This window comes from Camelus ferus, chromosome 26 (assembly GCF_009834535.1).
Source record: "Camelus ferus isolate YT-003-E chromosome 26, BCGSAC_Cfer_1.0, whole genome shotgun sequence".
Lineage (NCBI taxonomy): Eukaryota > Metazoa > Chordata > Mammalia > Artiodactyla > Camelidae > Camelus > Camelus ferus.
Genome location: NC_045721.1, coordinates 7,958,702 through 7,983,737, shown reverse-complemented (window position 1 = coordinate 7,983,737; position 25,036 = coordinate 7,958,702). Strand labels below are relative to the sequence as shown.

Here is a 25,036-nt window from a genome sequence, read left to right as displayed (position 1 = left end):
AGAACTTCCTCCTCCAAGCTCATCCCCTGACTCTACCATGGGAATTTAAGTGAATTTACAAACTGAGGTGTGGCAAGTGTTACATTTGAACACACCGAAGGAAGCCAGAAAATGTCCAGCACATAGTGAATGTTCAAAGCCTACCTTCCATCTGCTCCTTCTCCTGCAGTTTCTTCATTTGGGAACCTAAAATTTTCAGTTCCAAACGACACCCTCAATATTGCACAAACGGAACAAATAAACATATTTCACCCTTTCTCCAATCTAGTACCAGTAAGCAAATTCCTTTCTTAATAATAACGGTGTGTTGAAAGGCATACTTAGTAAACAAGATTTAAAGTTGTAGCTTAAGTTCTTTATTTTATATGTGCTTTTTCTGTAGTCACACTGTTTCCCATAAAGTCTCTAAGTTTTTAACGGCTTATTACATTAACGCTTTGTTATAATTTTGCAGAAATTTACTGATACATAAGTTTTTGTAGAGTTTTCATAATACGATCTTCAAACTTTATCGAAAGCATCTAATAAAACAAACAGGAAAATTGATCCCAAGTTGGTAGGATATCTGTGCACACCCATTTACCTGCATTTGCACTCAGGATATTCGAACTAAATCAAATTACATCCAGAATGTCTATTTCCTTAAAAAAAAAAATATATATATATATATATATATATATACTCCATGCAAAGGTCTGCAGAGTGACCAAATTTCAGGAGTCAGACCCCAGATAAACTCTTAAATATAAGACACCACATTACTTACAGCTGTTTCTCATCCACTTCCATTATCTATAATTCTTCAATTTCTTGTCACTCTTTATGCATAAAGCAGGATGCGTTTCTCTCATCCTGGATAAGAAGCAATGAAAAATTGAAAGACTTAAGCTTTTTGTATTCCATCCTTTAAAACCGCCTCCTGCATCAAGGGTGGTGGGTGACTTGCTCTCGCGATCAGATGTACAGTAGAGTTAATACAGTTACATTGTCAAAGCCAAGAGACTCGAACATAATTGCCCATCCCTTATCCTTCATTTAAATAAAAGTGTGTTTCATTGAAAATCATCCAAACTCTAACTCCCTGCAAAAGTAATACATGAGGAAGTTTTCTTATATTTTTCAGGAGATAATCTAGAAGCAAACTTCTTATTCTATTGAGTGTTAGTTATCATTATGAGTTAAGCAAACTTCACTTCACACTTCGAGCAAAACTTTATTCAGAAACGATGAGGTTTATGATTTAAAGTAGTTTTTATTAAACTAGGAAATCTTCCCTCATTTGCGGTAGACCCTGCAGCAAATTTTAGGGCAGAGTCCAAGGGCATCACATTTGCTTGACCAAAAACTCTTTCACGACCTGAAAGCATACTGACTCCACCACACATGCTGAGTTCTGCTCTGCTTGTCTCAGGAGTTAGATCTCTGACCATGAGTGTGAGGGGAAGGACCCTATGAAGCCGTTACGCAGAGTTCATGAGGTGGAGGGGTTCACTTCGGATCACAGTCATGTCAATCATCAAGCCAAGGGAAAACACGCCCTCAGCTGGTGGAGAGAGCCCCACGTCGCCCTCAGAACAAGCCAGAACCTAAGAAATATTCTAGGTTTCTCCCTCCGCATCTAATGGTGGCAATGGTGACTGTACCACTGAGACGTCAGACACACACCCCCGCCCTGTCCATCCAAGGCCCACTGCTCACCTTCCTGCTTATGCTGTCACTGAGCCTGACTCCTCAGCATCCTAGGATGCTCTTCCTGGACTGGCTTCTGCCAAACATTTTGTGCTCACTTCCACTCTCATGCTTCACTCCACCTTATGACTTTCTATTTTCCAAACGCACCACATCAGTGTTTACCAAACTCTAGTCATCGTTGTACCAACTTCACGACCATGACCACATTCATGTACCACCTGCATTATTTTGGGGCATATTGTTCTTATTTTAATTGATGGCATTTTTAAACTACAATAAAGTCATTTCAAATGAAACTGTATCAATGATGTGAATGGAAAGCTGCAATCAGTTGCCATGATGAAAATAAAACTGTAATAATAAATATAATAAAAATGAAACAATGCAATTAAGTTCTAAGAAGATACTGTTGCCCTGCTAAAATACCTGAGGCGAAAGCCTGCTCTCTATTTGACAAAAAGGGAAACCAGTAAGGGTTAGAGAAATGGGAACCACACTTGGATACACGGGAAGATTTATTCCTTGAATTAAACAAAATGGAGAAGGAATGAACAGGGAGCGACTTCTACTGTTTCATTCAATATTATTTAAAGCTGGATCCTAAAATCATTCTGGGTGCAATAGTCAGTCACCCCATACCTCACACGAGTACATGGCACTATGCTTATTATGTCCCCCTGCCTTTGTGAGGACCATTTTGTTTTAAAGGAACCCCCTTCTCTAACTTAGCCTTCTGACAAACTTCTTTCACCCTTTATCTGGGTGGAGAGAGAGAGTCCTTATCTGGGACTCCTTGCATGACAACTTCCCACCTTTCCCAGATAAATGCTCCTCCTCTGTCGTCTCAGTGAGACCCCTGCATTCTTCTACATAGAACTTTCCACCTTGCTCACAGCCTCTAGTAAGTGAATGTCCAGACAGGGCCAGAATTGTGTATAGCACCCAGGACCATAGATAGCACGTTGTTCTGGACATCTTAAATCCCCCACCTAAAAGGCACGAAGTTGACAGGCAGAGAGTGAAATCTGAGTAACTCAGGAGTTTGTACATGGCTAAATCTCTGAGGTCAAAATATCCTTGCTCCAAGATCAAGTCAATGGTTTATTTTTCTTATATAGTTAAGGTCCAAGAGATTCAGAATGAACCCCTCACATTTACTACTCTTCCTTTGGAATTCACAACTTGAGTATGTCAAATGATCGGGCTTGCCTACCAGCACTGAGCCAATAAGATGAAGACGGGAAAAAGCAACCAGGAGCCCCTCAGCTATCATCAGACCATGCTGTTCCTCAGACTTTAAAGCCTTTGAAGAAAATTTGAAGAGTAGAAACCTTCTGCTCTTTCTTGCTCATCTTCATTTATCCACATTCCACTTTGGAAGCTGAGAAATAGCGTATAGCTTTGCTTAGCATCCATGTACATGGTGGGACAAGATTAATATGGTGTAAGGAACATGAGCTCTGAAACCAGTGAGGTCTGGACTTGAGTCCTTCCTCTTGGGCAGTTTGGGCAAGTCAGCATCCCTGAGCCTCAGAATCACTGTGTGAATTAAGTGAGATAATTACTATATGTGTCAGCTGCATCATGGTGCTTTGCCAAATAGTAGGTGCTCAATAAATGAGACATCATTGGTGGTAAATTTCTTGGGTAGAAAAGCTACCTTGTCTGGTGGTGACAAAAGGATGGACAGTGCTCCTATGCTTAGCATCCTAGCTAGCTTTGGTTTTTGTCCTTCCCTGCCTGTGGAGAACTCCCTGGAGAAGCTAGTTGAGGACGTGTGTCATCAGAAAGTTGGATTCCAGGCTCTGCTGCCCATATGGGGTCCCCTCTTTTGCTCACCCAGCTCCACCAGGAAAAAAAAAAAAAAACACGCAGGACGGAGTTAGCCCCACAGAGCAGATGTTAACGTTTCCCTGAGAAAAAAACAACTTTACAGATTCAGGAATGGAAAGGATCACTCTCTCCATCCAATTAGCAGGAGCTAATGTGGATTTCAAGGTCATCGTTTACGAGTACTCCTCCTTCACACGCCCAGAGCTTGGGCCCCACTCCCTCTCCGGGTTCAAGTCTTGGCATCCCTGCACACACTGTAGACAATGACAGTTTCCATTTTAGGATTTCATCTCCTGGTGATGTGCCCCAGACCTCGTTTTTAAGAAATTGATGTTTGGCAAACGATTCAAGATTTCATGGATTATGAAGGTTATGGCACAATTTTTTTTCCTGCCTTATGGCTTAATTTAATTAGACCTCCTGTAACGGCTCAGCAGCTGAGCTGTGCAGCAGAATGGGCTCGAATCTGCCCATCGGCAACCCTCAGAGCAGAACCAATCTGAGAGATGCTGGATGACTCATCAGCTGATGAAAAATGCAGTGAAACCTCTTCTTTTTCAACAGGATCAGGCAAGGTGACTATGAAAGCGTCCCCGGGAGTTGACACCTGGTAACTCTGCATCTACAAGATCATTTTTAAATCTGCTTATGGTGAAGTCATCGGCCAACCCACTGTCTGACCTTGAAATTAATCTGTGGCCCCTGGACCTTGAAGGCACTGATGGAGGCAGTTAAATCCAGCCGTCTGGGACTTTGATCAACTATGTCTGCCCCCCACGGAGCAGCCAAGACCTCGGTTTGCAGGAAGGTTCTCCAGGGCATGAGGCCCAAGCAGAAAAGCCAGGAGGCCACGCTGCTCCTCCCTGCTCTGGCAGATGCTGCCTTATCTCATGCTTTTGCGAGATCTGAGACATGTACAAGTTCTGATGTTCATTACCCTTATTGGGAACACTAAGTGTCACAGATATTGTTTTTCAAAACATAAAAAAACCCTTAGGCCCCAAAGTTGCAGGGTATTTTGGCAGCTGCGTCCAGGCCGAGGAGAAGGGCAGCCTGCAGGGAGCATAGCTTTTCTCCGGCTCCATTTTACTTGCCAGCTTCAGAAGTAGATGGAGAGAGAACTGATTAAGTGGAGGCTGTGATGGAGTGTCTTCTGTTAAGATGGAAGTGAGGGAGGCTTTCGACAAGTGACAAGGGACTTCCCGAGAGACCACACGGAACCAGTCATCCCTACTTATGAACAGGGTTGCAGCTTAAGACACAGCGCCAGAGGTGGCCCAGGACCACATCAGACTTCCTGATGTGGTCAGCTGGTACAGTCGCATCCCCTTGGCAGGGTTGGAAAGGGAGTCACTCCCTGCTCCCCCTCACAGCCATGGCCACACTGCCTGCCCACTGGATGTCTGAACAGCCATCTCTGACACTGTCCTGCAGCCCCTTCCAGAACGGCTGCTCCAAGATGCAGTCAGACCTCATTCCTCTACGCAAAACTCAGTATTTCATTCGACAAGCATTTACTGAGTATATGGGGTATGCATGACACTGGACTCAGAGCTGGTGATGCAAAGAATAAAAAAACACACCTCATTTGGACGCATCTAGTCCTTCTGAGAGAACACATGGGAGTTCTGGAGACTAATGCATGGACACCTGCAGTGTGACTGGTTGCAATGAGGAGGCTGTGCTCTGGTGACAAAAACACAGGACTTGAGATCTTCCATCATATGTTCACTGCTAAGTCTGCCATCATAGGTCCCGTGTGACATTGGCGTAAACCTCCTGGACACTAATTTATTCACCTATAAGGGTTGAATAATCTCAAGAGGATATTGTTAGGGTTACACACACACACACACACACACACACACACACACACACACACACATGCTTTTACATATAAAAGCATCAAATGAACTTATTATCTCGCACAGAGCAACTACTCAGCGATGGTTTAAATGGGGATCCTAAAATGCTGTGATAATGAGATCACAAAGTCCTAGCAGAGCACAGCAAAGAGAGCTAGTCTCTGAGAGTTATGACTTAGTCAGGTTTTAGAAGAGTTTTTGCTCACCCAGCAGAGAATTGGGTGAAGATTACTGCAAATTAATTTCCATGAGAAAATACCCAGGAAAGTGAGAGAGCAGGGTCTAGTCAGGTTGGTATGGAGGGTGCAAATGGTAGGTGGTGTTGGAGGTGGATTCATAGGCGAGGCTGGTGGGGCGAGCTGGGACTAAGTTTGGGGGTAAGGTCACTGTGTCAGCACTGGAGGCGATCAAGAAGGAGGCTGACAAGTTCAGAAATGGCAATCACAGAATTCATTCTGGAGAACAGGGCACCAGGGCAATGGAGTGAAGAGAGAGGGCTTAGGAGGCAAAGGTAATGCAGCAGATGAGCGATGATGATCAGGACCCAACCTGGACTAGCGGCAAGGAAGCTGGAGACTGGGAGATGGAGTGGAGGGGAACTGATGAGGTGAAGAGAAGGAGACGATGGCCAAGGGGACGTGGGCTGGGAGGTGGCAGAGGACCCAAGGACGTCACTGAGCTTGCGCTGTGGAAAGGTTGCCAACATCAGTTCCAAGCAGTTCAGTGAAGCACTCTTTCTGAGCTTACAGAAGTCCAAGAGGCAGGAGCTGAAACACGTCCAACACCCTGTTCATCCGCGCAGTCAGATCCTGATTGTAGCTGTGGGCTCTGAGTGCTGTGCTGTGCTAGCGTTTACACGCATATCCCCGCTTCATCTTCCCAACAATACCCAGGCATTATCATTCCCATACTACACATGAGAAAACCGAGGCTCAGCCATGTTAAGAACCCTGCCTAGTGTCATACAGCCAACAAACGCTGGCACTGGAAATCAACCGAGGTTTTGCCTGATGCCAACCCCCTGCCCTTAAACACTTCCCTCTGTCTGTTCCTCTTACAGAGATGCTTACCCCAGAAGATTCATATTGGGAAATCACTTAAGAGGATCGCTCACTTTAAATGAAGACCATCCCTCTCTTTTCCTGGGTTCAGCCTGGGAGAGAAAATTCTGCCTGAAGCCAGGCTGTCTCGCTCTTTCACGTTATTTATTATTGAAGCAGCACGCAGCCAAGCCAGGCACGAACCTCACATGCTCTCTTACATCTGTATTCATTCATTCGGTCATCGCTCTCACCCGCCACCTGCTGGTAGCAGCCTACCCAGGTTCTCTGCCACGCACTGTATCGATTGTTTGAAGGCATCTGGGATGCTTCGAGAAACCTCTCCTGCGGCTCTTTTTTATTTTTACCACCTTCCACGGGAAAAAGTTACCCCTTTGTCATCCTGACAGTTCACAGAGGAATAAATGTGACTCTCTCATTCCTGGAATGGCCGAAAATGCTGCAGATCACTTTTAACCTAACATTTGAGGAACTTTATAGGGTTCCACTCCATCGGTCTTCCAGGAAATTAAGGTTTTAATTTCAACTCAGTCTTCACAGAGAGTGACAAACCTTCCCTTCCGTGTCAACGAAGACTTTGCTGGCCTCTCAGTGGGTTGAGATGCCTCAGGTGTGACTTGCATCTAAGGAATGGAGGGTGGTCTGCAGAATTAGTGCCTCTGGACAGTCTCAGTCACCTAGATACTGATTCTAATTTGAAAATTAGGAATCTGATCTCAGCATAGGGCTGGCCATGGAAAGCAGTTGTGTGGCCATCAAAATATAGTCACTACTACAGCTGATAGGGAAGCCTGAGCGTCATGGATAAAAAAAATCCCAGACCTCAAGGTCGGGGATCAGAGGGGCAGTTTGATATTGCTTCTCTACACATCAGTGCAACGTTTTCTAGAAAGACTGGATCGCTGCTTTTTCTTTGGTTTTCAGGTTATCCCTGAAGCCCGCACCACATCGTATTAAAACTTCCATTCATGGCTGACCTCCAACTGGTCGTGAGCTCTTAGATGTCGGGGATTATGCTGGATTCACCTTTAGCCCTAATGCTTAGCACAGCACCTGGAACCTAGAAAGCCTTTCATAAATATAGTTCAGAGCTACTGCTGTAGGCATAGCTGTTGACAGGGACAACCGTAAACCTCTGCAGAAGAAAGTAATTTAATTCACTCAGGAGTCTTCTCTGCACTTTTCTTACCCAAGTTGAATGGCAAAAGAATGTGTGGGTTGGTGGGGGAGGGGGAAGGTGGATGGTTTCATAAATGAAGATGGATTATTATATTGTAATATTATTTTATTGTGTATCTCATATTTCCTAAAAGAAAAAAGAATTCTCACTAGAGAAAGAGTAGAAAGAAGAACCTGTGGTCTCTTCAATTAAGGTAATGGGGAGCTCAATTTAGCTCAAAGAGAGAGTCAGTCATGCCTGGACTTGTCTATTGAATTGGTGAGAGCAGCTGGCAGGAGCCTGTTTGCATATGGATGGAGGGTCCTCTTGGGAGAGTTCTCATTCTGAAGGAAGAAGTTGCCTGGCAACAAGAATTTGACCCATGGAGACAGCCTTACCCAACAGAGGAGCAAGGAAGCCTGTGTACAGTGTGGTCTGTGATCTAGATCTGTCCTCCAGTGAGATGCCATGAATGTATGCCTGAGAGCCCCAGAGAGTGGAGAGTCTAAGTGGGCAAAGTGGAGAGAAATACATTTCCTTTACTAACACTCTTTTAAGACATTGGAGGACTACGCAGTACTTCAGGATCCATCTGATAGACCAAAACCTAAATGGAAGAGAGGCATTTTCACCTTTCTTAGTAAAAATCAGTTTTGATAGGGTGACATCACCTAAGCATTCAGTACAGTCAGAGCTGTGACAGTACCAGGGTGAAGACTCACCTGTCCGGTGAAGCATTAAGAGTCAATACCTACAGGATGCAGTGGTATCCAGGTGATAGTCATGGGGCTACGTCTGCACCTGGTACGTAGCAGCAGAGTGACACAGTGGCACTCAGCAGAGAGCTGATGGGAAACTGTTGCACCCAATGTGCCTTTTAATTTTTGAACGCAGTGGGGATCACTTCCCTATTCCCTGTTTCTCCAGGGAAATCAACAGTCCCCTATACAAGTTACAGGATGCAAATCGATGCCTGCAGAGGTGAAGAGAAGGAAACCGAATTTCACTCACCAGTGGCACCAATGTCCCAAAGCAAATGCATATGTTACATAAAAAATAATGACAATCCTCCTACCTGAGGCTAATCACAAAAATATTATTTAAAACTAATTTACATTTAATATATTTTAAAAATATTTTTCAAAATTTATGTAATGGAAGACATTTAATTTTTTAACTTTATTTTTGTTTTTGAAGAAAAACTGTTCTAGTTATAAGATCAATGAGTTCCTGGAATGTACAGCATGGTGATTTTAGTTAACAACACTGTATTGTATATTTGAAAATTGCTAAGAAGGTAGATCTTAAATGCTTTCACCATACACACACACACACACACACACACACACAAATGGGAACTATATGAGGTGATGGACGTGTTAACTAACTTTCTTATGGAATCGTTTCAAAATATATGTGTATATCAATTCACATGGTACATGTTCAACTTACACAGAGTTAAATTTCAGTCATATCAATAAAGCTGGAAAAAAAGAAACACTAACATCAGACCATGGCTTCCGCCTTTGGCTTAGCGAGTATGCTCACATTACATAGGTGACTCGTCCAGAATTTTCCTTGCACTATCCACCCAGAAAAAGAGGTAGAGAAAAGAATAAGCAAGTCTTAGGTAGAGCTGGGACATATACAGAATTTAACTTAAACACCTCAACATCTTCTTCCTTTTCTCCAACATGACGAGCCCTTCTCCCCTGAGAACTCCTGTCCCCTGTGGCACCACAGCTCTTAAGGCTCTGCTCCGGAAAGAGTTTAAGGGGCTTCCTTCCAAGATTGTTTTTGTATTTTGTTGTTGTTGTTGTTGTTGTTGTTGTTGTTGTTGTTGTTGTTGGCTCTGTCAAAAGATACTGAGCAGCAAGGCCAAATGAAGGGAGTGTGTGTGGGTCCAGGGAACCGTACGAAGACCCCCTGAGGTCATGCTGTGCTGTAGCTGTCCACCTCAGTTACCTCTAAAGACAGTCATGAGAAGAGTAGCCCTGACCCAGGTGGCAACGTGAGCAGAGGAACTCAACAGCACTGTCAGAGCATCGCTGCAGGGAGGCTTCCTCAGGGCTCGTTTAGCCAGGAATGACCACGAATCCCTGGGGCTCTGAGTGTGTCCATCACACAGTGCCGCGGTGGCCGACGGGAACCCACTGGGGGCTCCGGACGGCTGACGCCACAAGGTGCGTGGAGTTCTGGCAGAACCTCCTTGCCCCACACGCTCAGAAGAACCCTCTCAAGGGCTTTCCTTCTCTCCTGGGACAATAATCACACTCTGTTTTGTCTTATCAGCTCCTGAACCTTTGCAGTACACATCAGGAGAGAGCCTGAGTGGCTAGAGAAACTTCCTGAAGGCAAACAGCTACCGAACACAGAAAGAGAACAGGTTTGGAAAGAGAAAGATGAGAGAGATCCGAGTGCCTTCCAGGTCCTGTAAGACAAGGTTGTTCTGGAGCTTGGGATGAAGAGGGGAGAGAATTTGCATTCCCAGCCATAGACTGAGAGAAAGGAAAGAGAACAGATGGAAAAAAGAGAATTGTAAGGTTTTTGTGTGCATGCATTCTTAGCTGTAATTCCTTTTGGTTTAACTAAAGGTGTAATTTGCTTTTCAACTACATCTTAGCCCCAGAGTGATGTGTCCTTAAACGCAACCGTGGAGATACTGAGTGGTCGCTTAGGTTTATATAGCATATACTTCGGAAACCATAGTAGTGTGTGAGTGTTTGGTAAAGGACATCCCACCTTTGTCCGAGCAATGTTGAAAGGACACTCATGTTGTGTCAAAGAAAAGATCGCCCCCTTGTGGGAATCCGTGGCAGTGACTCCTTGACCCAGCCTGTCAGGCCCAGATGAAACCCTAGGAGACGGTTCTGTTGTTCATTAATGAAGCCTTGGGTCCCTCTTCTCGGGACCGGCTTAATCTCCCTGGAGCAGTCCTCTGCAGAGGCATGTAAAGGTTATTAGTGGGACACGTTTTAGAAAGATGCCCTGCCATCCAGCACATTCATAAGATAGATATCAACTCTGAGCCACCAGATAATGAGGGAAAGCTCCAGGTGACTTGGAGAGGATTAGTTTCCATCAATACATTGGTCCTGTGGAAGGAGCTGACCCCTGGGGAGAGAGCAGAGTGATTACAAGTGAACTTCCTCCGCCGCAGGGAACAGGACAGCGGACAGCAGCAGTCTCTGGTCCGGAAAGTCTATCAGACACTTCGGTTTTCGCCCAAATCCCCTCCCATGTCTTTGTCCAGCTCTCAAGCCCCAGACCGTGCTGGTAAAGGACTAATGGCCTCTATTCACAGCCTTCAGAGAATTGTCCTGTGCCTGGGAGTTGGTCCACTGCCAATGACTGGACAGCATGGGAGTACAGATCCAGCTTCTTAACCTCGAGGTAGGACAATGGTCTCCGAGTTGGCATCCTACGAGCAGACCTGGGGAGACTGGGACTTCATCAGGATGACATCTGCTTGCTTCCCCCTCCCCCCCCTTATTCTACTTCTCTGGCTTCCTTGCTGGTTTCTTCTGGGAGTGCTTCCCTAGTAAGTCACTGCACCTAGGTCTTTGGCTCAATGTCTGCTTCGGCGACAACACAGCTATAAGAAGACAGACTTGGAGATTTGGGAAAGAGGCAGCAGAAACCATTACTGCTGGTTGCAGCTATTCCTGTATTGATGACTCATGGCCAACGCCTGGGTGAGTGGGTGAGTGCTGGCCTCTCCAGAAGGGCGGCTGCCCAGAGTTTCTGTGGGGACTCTCTGCAGGAAAAATGCCAACCAGCTCACAGTGACCCTGGCTCCACCGTGTCCGTGTGGTCATTTTCTAACATAAAGGTGTCCACTGTTTCAATTCTTGAAATCAGACATTAGGCATCATGGGATTTGAGAGAAACTGGCTTTATTTGATGCTGAACTAAAAAAAAAAAAAGATATAATTTATTATCTTCTAGGATCACAGGGAAAGACAACATAAGAATACACAGATTTAGAAGACTTCAGGACTTCACTATCTTAGGGAAAGTATGCAATCTGTTTAGGGAAAGGATGCTACATTTTCTGTACCTTAAAAAAAAAAAGGTGGGATTAATATACTTCCCTACAGTACTGTTAGAAAAAGATAATATATGGGAAAGTCCTTTGTAAACATCTTAATGGTAATAAAACTTGAAAGAGTAGGTATTTACTGGTGATTTCTCTTATTAGGATTTAGTGATATTGAGATTCTAGAGCATGGTAATCTATTGCTCTTTTTTTCCAGGTGACTTTAGGGACAACGATTAGAGGTACATGATTGTTGCGGGGTGGGGGGTAATCCCAAGCTGTAATTTTACCACTGAAACTCTCTGTTGAGATATAAGTTCAATAACAATATTTTTATTCCTGGTCAAAGAGAACTATTGAGAGAATCCCTAGATGAAAACAAAATTTCCATAAATAATTCTAAGTTATCTCAATTGTTTTCTGAAAAGCAAAGACAGGTTTCCTTATTCATCAATCTAGTGAATTGTCACCACCTCCCTGCATGTGGTCACAGATTCATCTTTGACTACAAGTCAACGAAGAGACAATCTCTGCTTGAATGAATTACTGGTACATCATCTGTATCAGAAAATACAGGCAGGATGCTTCGTTTAATTTTGAGAATCTATCTGCATGTTAGGTAATAAATCAAAAAAAAGATTCTGTTCCATTAAAATATATACTCTCTTGTTAAAATAGTTCCTTTATGTTGAGCAACTAGAGAATGATACTAAGAATTTCAGTGAGACAGGAAAATGTTCCAAATATGTTAAAATTTTAATATCTAATATTGAAAAATGTATATTTTTGCATACTTCTCAAATTTTCATGTATAACACATGCCTAGAAAAATACGGCAATGATACTACAGAACAAGCATAACGGCTATTCCTGGATGGTAGAGTGATAGGTAATATATTTATTTCCTTTTTTATTTTTCCACATATTTTTCAAATTTTTTAATAGTGAATAGGCACTCTTTGATAATTATAAGAATAAATATTTTTATGGGGGAAAAAATCCCAACCTGTCCTGTCAGAATGTGTTGAATTCAGTTTGAGATTCGAGTGGAATTCGGGCAAGACTACGTACATCCCCTCCCATTTTCTAATTCAGTATCTTCTGCTGCAGCCGCAACTCTGGGAGGGCGGACATGGTCTTGTCTTTCTTGTCCGTCACCATGTAGCACAGAGACTTGCTTGCGGCAGGCCGTCAACAGATAGATGGTAAATGAATGAATAAATCAAGGTAACGGTGAGGAGCAAGGGTGGGCTCCCAAGTTTAAGGAACAAAACATTCACAGATAAACAAGATTAGCGAGGCAGTGGCCTGCCGGACAGCAGTAACTCTGCACAGCCGAGCTACAGGGTGGGCGGAGCCCAGCAGGGGCAGAACCTTCCCTGGGAGCCAAACCCTGTCCTGGCTTCTGGACGTGCAGCCAGGGTGTCTCATCATCCCTGACAGCCCGTGAGATGCTTGTTATTTTTTCCCATTTGTGAATGCGACTCCAAATCTCCCTAAGCTGACAGGAATGGCCCACAGTTGCAGTATTGTAAAAGGCGTTGAGAATGGAAGCCAGTGCTATCCGGCCCCAGAGGAGGGTCCTGGATCCTGCACTACAGAGGCCGTGGCCTTGAAGGCCTGATTGAGCAGGTGGACAGACTCTTAAAGGCAACAGAGTGCCACTGAGTTTTGAGAAGAGAATTGATGTGATCTTTAGCGCCAGAAGTGGGGCAAGCACCGTGGGTATTCCTGGGTGGCAGAGCAAGAGATAGTGTTTATTTTCTTCTGGAGTCTTTTATGTCCTTTTTGAATTATTTACAGTGAATTTGCAAAGCAACAAATGCAAAGCACTCTCTCATCCCTCCCTTTTATCTCTCTTAATGTTACCCTTTATAATACTTGAAACGCCCACATTCCTTGCACCTTTGGGTTAATGTACAGAATAGGTTTGGGAAACTGCCATAGTTACCTGGAAAGAGTAACCCAAGGCACGAATACTATTTTGGCATGAATTATCAGAGGGTAAACTCCTGAAGGAATCAGACATACCTCCTTTGTTTAATTTAACAGTCTTTATTGGAGACTTACTACCCACCAGTCATGGTCTAGGTACCTGATAAGCATCTCGAACAAGACAGATACTATCTCCGCCTTAGAATTACAGCTCAGGAAACAGATGTGATCATTTTCATTGCAGGTGGGAGGAGGTTGAACAAAAGGTTGAAAAGAGAAAGTCAACAAGGTGGAGTCCAGACTGTGAAGAAAAGGCGGGGTGGGAGCCAAGGCACTTAGGAGGGGTCATGGCAGGCAGAGAAAGTGAGGGAGCCCTGTGGATGGGGATCCCAGTGGGATGGCTTCCCATCCCTGCAGCAGCGTGACAACAGCACACCTCCCTTCTAGATACCTGCCGTCGGGGAAAGGAATTAACATGGTAAAACGTCAGCATAAATCTTGCTTGCATGAGAAAAATGAGCTTTGAATCATTAGCAAGGCAATTGCTGTTATGTACTAATGACACCATTTCCCTGTCCTGGTCCTTTTTGCCTTTATGCACCCCGTGGTGTGGACTGAATCATATAAAAATGATTACATGCTTTGGAGCTATTTCTGGGTTTGATTGTTTTATGCCATGCACCACTTGTTTAGATTATGAATTAACTAATAAATCTGGGTTCCTTCCTAAATTCTGAGATTAAAAGCCCTTACTCCTTTCTCTGAGATCAAGTTAATGTCACTCTGGGGCCAGCAAATGAAGACTAAACCATGACCATCAGTGTGATCTATTTCACACACCTGGTCCCCAAAACTACCACTCATCTTTCCTAGTGATTGACAGATTATGTCTCTAGTATTATGAATGATTTATACACAGTGTCATTTATCTCAGCTTGTAACTCCCTACATCGTGCATGTTCGACTCAGTAAATACTTCTTTCAACTTAAGCAATTGTTCATTTATTTTGACCCATTTTTAAAATGCTACCCTAACAGAATAATTCTATATATGAGAAAAATCTAAAAACTTATGCCAAAAGATGTTCACCACAGCATTAAGTATGTAGTGAAAAAAATTAAAATAATCTAAATATACTAATATAGAAAGTTATTAAAATCAGTACAGTTCCTTTCAGATGATGAAATACTTTACAGCTGTGTATTTTTTGCAATAACACAGAAAAAGTATGACGTGAGAACCTATACGCAAGTTGCATAAATGTCATTATAATTGTGTAGAACATATATAGGGAAAAAAATCCAGAAAAAATACTCCAAAATGAAAATAGTGGTTTTCTTTGGGTCATGGTACTCTTAGTGCTTTTTCTTTCTTTATTGGAAATATGTGTTTTTAACTTGAGAAACTTATTTTGGGAAAATTTTTTTCTTGATTTAACCAATCATCAATTGTGTGCTTTTTTTAAAGAAGAAGAATTGTGCACATTGCTCTGAAGGTCTGTTGTTTCCATGATGCCCAACCATCTGGTAGAATTCATGGGGGATGAGCAGTCCCTGCTAGTTCCTCTCCCCACCTAGAAAATGTCCAAAACATGGGGGTTATTCCTGTCAAAAATAAACAAAGCCAGACACTAACTGAAATGGTAAGGACAGATTTTACTCAGTAATGTGCTATTGCGACAGGCAAGAGTCTAGCATGAATTGAACTCAGTTTTGACTTGTATAGGGGTAGCTGGGTGTTTTTAAAGGGAGAGTGAAGGAACACGGAGGGAGGTGAACAGAGGCTCTGTGGAGTCAGCAAAGTGAAAAACTACAAAAATAAAAAACAGAGATGGGAGGGTTGGTCCATGTGAAAGCCATCTGGTACTTCTGAAAGATGGCTTCTGCTCTCCCACAGAGGCTGGGGAGACGGAGGTCCTATCTTCAAGGGCTGGCTAGAACAAACTGTCCATCCTTCTGGCAGCCTCGAGTTTTCTCGGGCAGGCACGTTAAGAGCGGACTGGGGTCATTCTAGGGATGTGGCTTTGAGCTGTCAGTAACTACATCAGCGTTTGCTTAAGTCTTTATGGGTCAAGGTTAACACCTACTTGAGCAGAGAGCTCAGAGGAGCCTGGTTGGAGTCTGGTCAAGGAGAGACTCTTGTCATTCTGGGGGACATTACAAATTCCCTACGCTGCCCTGACAGGCTGACTACTGATCTTTGGAGGCATTTCGAATGCTGTTAGAAATCAAATTGGGTTCAGTAGGAGGGGAAATGCTTATGTAAAGATGTGGTCAGAAGTACCCTTCTTCCCCAAGAGAGGGCGTCAGGATCACGGAGCTTATGACCTGTTCCTCTTAGACGGCTGGTTCCTGGTGGACTAAGACCCCCTTTCCTGACTCCCACTTCCGTTCTCTTTCCCCTACATTATGTTGTACTGAATGAAGTCACCATTTTTGTAGATCAAAAAATGATGCAATAGCCGTCATTCCATTTTGTTTAACCTAATAATCGTGCCCACCTTCACGCAATTTTAAGGGCTCTTGGGCAAAACGAAGACAAAACAAAGCAAACAAATCTATGTTCTTTCTGAAGGCTGAATTCCTCGAAGGAAAACAAAAAAAAAAACTTCTCTTCCTAATCAGAGCTCTGATTGAAAACGCAGACCAGTGATTTAAAGAGAGAATGTCTCAAGTAAAAGTGAAACATCTATTTAAACCTTCTAGATCAATTTAAGTAGACCCTTTCCTAGATGCCAGGTTGACCAGGAGAGCGCTGAGTCCCAGAAAGGCTAGAGAAAAGTGTTTCAAGTGTATAATAAGCAATAAATATTAATCAAGCAATGACTACTTGCTGATACGAGCGAACTGTTTTCATAATTGCTATTGTTGTTTAATCCCTTCAACATCCTTGGGAACTAGATCTTATTAGCCTTTTTTTAATTGGTAAACTGAGATACAGGCTAATTTAATTGCCCAAAGTGACATGGATATAGCTAAGATGTATTTAGGTTGATGCATTACATCATAATGTTTACACCATACCCTGCTTCATCCTTAAGAATTGTTGCACAAGTGTTTTTTTTTTTCTAATTTAAAGATAAATTTATCCATTACTATAACCTGGCTTGGTCCAAAATTTGAGAGTTGTAAGAGGTATCTTGTTTGAAGGCTGGTCAAATGTTGGGAAATCAGTCATACTCTAACAAGCAATCATGTTCTTTCTGTTTTTCTTATTTCTTGCTTCCAATTTTAGCCTCTCCTTACACCAGCCTGAGTTTCACCTCTTGAAACTACGAACAGGAGGAAGATTCATTCAGTAGTGAGGAGGTCAAGTCATCTTTTCCCCCAAAAGCAGTATAAAGCTGGATAAAACTGTCAAAAACAGTCATTTGAGTGCTCCAGAAATTGACCAAAGGCTTACCGAACACCTGAGAAACGTGTCTTCGTTAAAGCTCCTGAACTTCAGGTAGACACAGCACTGTCCCCCGTGTTCTTGTCTAGGCAGCCTCCATCCCCCTCCCCCTGCTCCGGGCTTTGTGGTCCTGGCAGACGATGGAGGGGGAGGAAGGTCGTGGGAACCAGCGACTTTACTTCCAGTGCCAGGGGAGGCTCACTCCGCATGAGTGTTCCCAAGTCAATCCAAAATAGGAGAGGGAATTATAAGTAGAATTATGATCGTATGTAGACAAAAAAAATCTTAAGTCTTCTTTTTCAGCAAGAAAGAATTAAATTAAAATCGCTCACTGAAATATTCCTTTTAAGATGATTTTAATAAACTTTTAAAGTTATCTTTGGATACATTAGGCTGGTGAGTGTGACCTTCATCTGTGTCTTTTTGATAGAATGGAATAGAAAGGAAGTTCCGTGTGGGGCAATAGCTAAAAACTAACTATGATACTATAACATTACATTTTTTTCCTTCTCCCTTATTTATGTGAGAGGTCATTTCCTTAAAGAAGTCCCTTAAATGGGCCTGACACTTACGAAACCAGTTTTATCTGCCATCTTGCATCCTCTGTTCTTTGAAGTGGTTACAAATTGGTGGATAAATTGCACTGGTAAATGCCAGGTTTCAAAGATAAAACAACTAACCTGTAATTATTAAGATCCCCTAAAATTTTCATTTCTAAAACTGTCCTCAGTGGATATCCATGTGATTTATATTAATTTGTGTGTCTTTATTTGAATATATATATGAAAATATATATATATATATACACACACAGAAAATATGCTGCATCATCCATCTTTCATCCAATCTTGGACTGATTTTCTCTTCTCTTCCATGAAATTCTATTAACTTATAGTGTTTCTAATCACATTTGCAATTATCTTAAGGACCCTAACGGAGAGTGTCAGGCACTGATAATCTCATTAATTTCAGTCAATGTGCAAAGATCATTCATTTAACATTCGTGCACTTGAATAATTGAAATAACCTCTTTTTCCATACTCTTTAATGTTTTCCCTCCCACTCTGACTTTCTTCTGTCTCATCATTCCCAGCAAATACTCTTCCCCTTTGCTCATTTGTAATGACCTTTTATTAAAAGTTAATATTTTTCTATGTGTTTTCAGGATATTACATTAATTCCTTTCTTTCAGCATCTGGGTTTCATTTTTATCTAGGGAAACATTTTCCCGGTTCATGTCTTGTGCTTTAAATAACTGATTAATTTCGTTCTGAAAGCTCACATTTCCTACCTTACATTACAATCGTGTGTGTGTGAGGGTGTGTTTGTTTCTGTGTATGTGTGTTTGCTGTCAAGTTTACTGTCACTGGGGAATTTTTCAACCTTTTGATACTCTCACTCAGCTTATATAACGTGAAAACTATCTTTACATCTATACATATGCATATATACTATATATAGACGTGTATATGAAAATATATGCAAAATTTCTAAAATCTACTAGTAAGTTAAAGTATGACTGAAGTGAATTAAGCCTTGGTTGGCTCTGGTGTATCCTTTCCTAGCCTTTCAGTGTTTAGCAAGAATCCAGCTCAGCAAGCGTGAGTTGGTTCCATGGAAGAACAGGGGACCTCAGGCTGAGCTCCAAAGGTTCGTCTCTTGCAAAGCCCCTCCCTTTCACTTTCAAGGTCCCTTTGTTGCATGGATGATTGAGTATATCCTGTCCCTTCTAACTCCCTTCTAAGTATGTAAAGCAGAGACCCTCTTCTGGAATCCTTTTTCTGATATGTCCGGCCGTGTTGCACAAAGTCCCTTCTCTCAGCAGGATAAGAAAGACAAGGAGATGGTGGAGGTTCTACTGCTTCTCTGATTCTAAGTGGCCATCCATCATTTGTGGTACACCCTTTGCATGATGGAAAAGTTAATAAACTGCATAACCAAGGCAAGTTTATCATAGGAGTGCTAAGATATTTGATTTTTGGAAAATGTATTTTAAAAATCACTTTAATAGGTTGAAGTCTCCTTCAGTAATTTCAAGAGATGCCAGAATGGTATTTGATACAATTCAAAACCTATTGCTCAAGATTTAAATCAGGAACCAGTAAATATTTTCTCAATTTAATAAAGAAATCATTTTAAAATCACCAGTCTAGACAACCTTCTCATCACAGCTTATGGAAGATGTCTACCTAAAATTGTAAGAAGGAAAGGATGCTCATTTTCACTAGTACTGTTTAAACTTGTTTGGGAAGCTGTAGTCAACCGATGTGAAACAGAATAAAAATAAAAATTATGAAAGAGAAATAAGACATTATGACTATTTGCCAATAGCATGATTTTGTGAAAAAATCAAAATTTCAGGTTATGTAGTTCAGCCTTAGCTGAAATTCAAGGAAAAAATCAGAGGCCACACAAATTTTGGTAGTTGAATCTTTGTGAGATTAATGCACTTGACCTACTGAGCTCAATGTTTAGAATAGAAAGCACTGAGCTGGCTCTTACATTTGTAATACAGATAAGAAGAAGAGCAGGAAAAGATTTAGATATGGTTATCTTGAGGACTTTAAAACAAATGAGTCAGGTTGGGGTGAAGGTGCTTTCTAGCAGATTTTTATTTATTCTGTATCTCTTCATCAGAATACTGAAGCATGTTTACAAGAAACTCTCCTGTGAGAATTATTGACCTGAAACAAATAGACTGCCAGATATTTCTCCAGCTAAAATGGGTTTATTTGATATCGACGGAGAAGTGCAATTTGAGGTCTGCAACCATGGCCAGCTGTGTGCACCCAGCCGCAGGGAAGGGAAGGAGAACACTTTTCTGGAGGGGAAAAGGAAGTCACTCAGGAGGGCCGTGGTGAACAGAGTCCATGGCTTTTCATTGGCTGAGTCTTTGCCAAGGAAGAGAAGTCCTTTTTCTTCCCTTTGGGCTGTGCTACTGCAGCAGGGCATGAGAGCGCCCCCTTCTGGTCACCCAACTCTATTTAATGGAGGTTTCTGTTTCTTTTTTTACACGGTTTACTTGAAATTCAATGAATAATTGTCATAGAACTACTAACCTTGAAACACTAATGCTTGTTTACTTGTTTGCTATAGGAGAGTGTTGTCTTTTTCATTATGTATGGTGTCATATAAAGTTAAAAATTCAATATTGAACACTCACTTTAGCATCAAGAATCTGGTTATAATTAATTCAACTAATAGAAAAACCTCGCATCAGTTATAGGACGAGAAAGTTAAATGGTGATTATAGCAAAACATTTTGAAAATACAAAGTAGAATCTCAAAAATTTGCCTCAAATCCTTAGTGCTGATAAGAAGGGTTCTGAAATTCTGGCCTATAAAGTCAAGCACTTTGTAAAAGTATTTTCTATATACCAGATATATCCAGTAGTAAATAATTTAAAATTCTCATTCTTGCCATCGTTGCCCAAAATGTTAAGTAACAAGAATCAACTTTAAAAGGATATATACAGGATCTAACAAACAAAAATAAAAATATCTTTAAAACGTTATTGATGGAAATAAAAGGAGAATTAAGAGGCAAAATATGTTCTTAACTGGTAACTTTAAATAATTAACAACTTTTCCCAAGTTAATTTTGAATGGAAATTCTGATGTTTATTTTTTCCCCTGAAAGTTGGTCAAGTAGAATAATGAAGTAGCATAAATACCCAAAAAAGTTTTGGGGAAAAAAGAGCATGTTATAAAATTACAGTAATTAAAATTATACTCTTTCAGAACAAAATTCATCAGACAGATCAATGGAGTAGAAAAAAGGACATAGACAGAATTTCTCTATACACAAATTTATTATCTGGTAAAGAAGTCATCTCAGATTATTGGCTGTGAAGGAAGTAAATGCTGCTGGCACAACAAATTAACCACATAGAAAAAACTAAAACTTCATTGTGTTCAGAAAAATTTGTAGATAGATTAAAAAGGTATATGTGAAGGTTAAAGTGATGTGAAGGTTAAAGTGTAGAAGACCATTTATTTATGTTATTTTGGAACAAAGATTTTCTTAGCATAAGAAACAGATGAGATTTGACCACATGGGAATAAAAATGAACATGTCAGAAACTGAAAAAGAAAATGTAAAAAAAAAAAAAAAAGGCAACATATATGGCAGTCAATATACTTTTATAATGAGATTGTTCAAAAAACGTAGAAGAAAGATTTTACATATCTCAAGTTGCTAATTAACATAATAAAACATTCAACCTCAACACATAGCCAAAAATACAAAATAAAACAGGAGTTAGATATTTTCGTCTATTGAGTGATTTTAGAATTGGTAAAAATGGTGCCTTGAAAAAGCCACTCATACACTACTGCTGACAAAGTGGTCCAGACTTGCAGGAAATACACTGCTAAACCTACCAAGAGATTAAAATTAGTGTATATCCTTTCATTCAGTGATTCCAGTTTGAAGAATTAAAGCTAAGTATAGTCAAATATATGGAAAAGATCTACGTATCAAGTTCATCACAGCATAGTTTATAATAGTGGGGGCAAATAAACTAATAGTCAGCAATAAAAAATGACTAAATAAATCATAGTCCTTCCAGACCATTGACTATTGCAAAACTATTAACAGTTATTGGAGAACATTTGACGTGGTTCCATGATTATAGTATATAATACATGAAAATCAAGACTCAGAATTGTATATAGAGCTTAATAACATATATATTATAATTCTATCTAACCTTATTTATTTATCCAAAATAAAGGTAAATTATTACACTTTTGTTATACTTTTTTTTTATAATTTCCAAGTCCTCTAATGAATTATTTTTAGCAAGAGGGCATATTTTCTCACCACTACTTAGATGTGCAAAAATCAAAACATATTTCATATTCATTCATTCATGTCTTTATCTGTTTGCTTATCTCTTTATTATCACATCTTCTTCCTTACAAGTTCCCCTTCCTAATGGATTACTGGGAAACTTACTGTGTCAATGGACAATATCTCAGTGCCTTCTTTTTTAAACAATTTCCTTTCGGTTCATCATGATTGCCTTCAGGTTAATGTTCAAGTTTTCAGAGTTGAGCCTTCATCTTTCTCCTTCCCAAGAGGAGTCTTGATGTATGGGGGTGGGGGAAGGGTCCCGTGTCTTCAGGAGGTTGGAGAAGGGCCCTCCTGTCTTCAGTCTATTGTGGTGTTTTAGGGTCTTGCTTTCTCTGAGTGATAAAAAACTGTCCAAGAATCAATCATTTCTACCTCCCCCCACCAAAAAAATGTTAATAAGAACATAAAAGAGCAGGTGAGTATCATTAGCTCTCAAGATAATAAATTAGTTTAACAATTCACTCTCTAGGCCATCTCATGATATTTCTAAAATATTTTCATTGCCAAGGTCATCATAATATTTTCAGAAACATGTAAGAACTCTGAGGAGGGCATTTTTCCAAACTTCTTTTTACTCCTCAGAATATAAAAATATTCAAAACGAAAAAGAAGGATTCTGGAAATCTGAGCTTGAGCCTTTATTTTATGGCATAATTTAGGAGACTGACACGGTTGACTCAGTCTGGGCATGCTTTCAGAATTCTGCTCTAAGGAGCCTCTCAAACTGTCCCCACCCCCACCCCACCCCCATCCCACCCCCAAGAACTCAAGTCTGTGTGTTCATACTGGGCCACTTGGCAGCAGACGATGATCTAGAAGGCAATCAAGGAAAGTGGCTATTAAAAGCTCACAGGCTTACTGGAGGGAGAAAAATGACTTTTGCTAAAAGCTAAATCTCTAAATATCCCCAAAGCTATTTCCCACTTGACCTGTATGTGTGGCTCTGTGTACATATAGTCACACATTTCCCCTGATGTGTTGGGTTTTCTTTCTTTCTTTTTCTTTTCTTTTTTTTTTTTTTTTTTTGCAATAATCTTTACACACATTTAAATGTAACACTTGCTGAGCACTTAAATGGCTGCATTAAAGAAGCCACGTGAGCAATGCTGGCTCCCTGCCATTTATTGGGAGTCCATCAGTTGGGGGAATTGCTTGCAGGACAGAAGCCAACCCCTGATTGTTTTATTTAATTAGACCATTTAGATGGCTAAGCCAGCCTGGAGACACTCTTTCTCTGCTTCCCTTCACCTGGAGAAGATGGCTTTTTTTGGAGCTGATTTCTCCAGAACCTTTGTAACATTGGACCACAGGATTGATGGGGCGCGTAGCTACGGTCTTCACACCATTGAGCTTTTACTTAAGCGTTTTCAAGAGCACTTATCAGGTGGTTGCTCATTTTCCCTTTTGCTCTGCTCCAAGACATAGAAAAACTGACCCCTTCCATAGACCAGTGGGTTATAAGTCACTGTGAATCTGTAGAAAGCTTGTCTTTCAGTGGTGGTGCATTTTGGTACTTTCTGAGCACTAAGGCAATGGGTCTTACTGATGGTTTCACTTCTCTGCCACCTGGAAGACAAGAAAGAAAAGTGTTCAACTGTAAATTTATCATATACCTGAAGTGACCGTGGAAAAACAGCATTTTTGCGGCACATTAGAACCACACATAGAATTGCCCTGATGGACTGAATCCTCTGGAAGTCATCAGGTTGTAACAGGTCCCAAATGTTCAAGGACAGCGATGTTTTCCTTCCTTTTACATCAGGGGTTGCATTACAGGGGTGATGTGAGCCTGTGACTTCTCTGAGCACCAATAAGAGGCGTCAATGAACAGCTGGAATCCTCGCAACTTGGCTTAGCCAAATGTGATGAGTTCTTTTTGTCACTATTTTAAAATAGCGGCTCAATATTCAACCCAATGTAACCTAATTTCTTTTGAATATTGGAAACGGAGCCATGGGTGAGTGAAGCCAAATCCTTGGGCAGGTTGCTGATGGGATTAGGAAGCCTGAGGTCCTAATAAACTCAACCGGCTTCTCCATGATGGAAGCACGGATTTGACTCCCAGGCCAGGGGAGGTTGGGCAGCTGTTTGAGGGAGAGTTTCTCTACGAGTCTGCCCTGCGTGTTTCCATAGAAACTGAGGTTGCCAGTCTAACTGGAGTGTATGTTCTCTGAGCACACAGGATGGGGGCCTTAGACCCTGAATCTCATCTTCACAAGGGGTCAGACTCAAAACACCTTTCCCACCATCTGGCCCCATCCTTGCATCTTGGGGAATTGACAAGATTTTCCAAAAGGCATACAGCAGAGCAAGGTGAAGGCAAGGTTAAGGCTGTGATACAGCACTTCACCCACAGACTCAACATCACATTGGTTTTGTTTTGTTGTCTCCTTTTCCTGCCTCCCCTGTAATCCTAGTTCTGACCAACCAGTTACTTCTGAGATTTTGCACATGCCAGGAGTGATGCAAGGGTGAAGGTCTATGAGTTTGGGAGACCCTCATCCATGGATTCACTTGCATGGGTCCTGAAAGCAGGGACCCCGGCATTCACAGCATTCTCCAGAGTAGCCAACTTCAGCAATTGTTTTCCTACCCAACCTTATTATTTATTTACACCAGAAGCTGACATTCCTTAGCTCGTAAATTGTGTTCCCTGTAAATCTGGATGGCTGACTACTATGGTAGTGATGCAAAAGTGATTTCCCTCAGAGGGCAGACGGTAGACAGAAAGTAACTCCTCCTTCATCAGGGAAGATAGATGAGGCTTTTCATGATCTACAAAGATGGGGAAATGGGACCGCGGTCACGGCAGCCAATCACCATTCTAGCTTTTCTCCTGCCAGAGGATGGAACAATGCTGGAGTCAGCATCGGGCTCTGTGCCCAAAGATACAAGACAGCTTGAGAATAGCTGCTTCTTGAGACTTGAAGAAGCCAGGTATTGTGCTAAAATTTTTAAATATATGATTGTATTTAAAATCTTCGCTCTATCCTACGAGGTAGGTACTATTAGAATCGTCATTTTGAAGTTGAGAAAAATGAGGCTCAAAAAAGTCAACCCTCTTGTTTCGAGTCTCTCAGAAGCAGAAGAACTGGCATTGAAATGGGCTCTTTGACCCTAAATTCTATGTGGGCGACCATCACACTCTGCCCTGAGAAAGTGTCGATCCAGGGCCCCAGTTTCACAACCAAAAACATGCG

General features: G+C 41.5%; 1 protein-coding gene across 3 annotated transcripts in view; it reads right to left on the bottom strand.

The window, feature by feature from the left end:
- Positions 1-20,771: 20,771 nt before the first annotated feature.
- Positions 20,772-25,036, bottom strand: part of FUT10 (fucosyltransferase 10) — a 359,041-nt gene continuing 354,776 nt past the window's right edge. For all 3 annotated transcript variants that reach the window (XM_032468336.1, XM_032468337.1, XM_032468335.1), the window contains one exon: positions 20,772-23,402. The gene's annotated coding sequence lies outside the window, so the exon portion shown is untranslated. The remainder of the gene's footprint in view (positions 23,403-25,036) is intronic.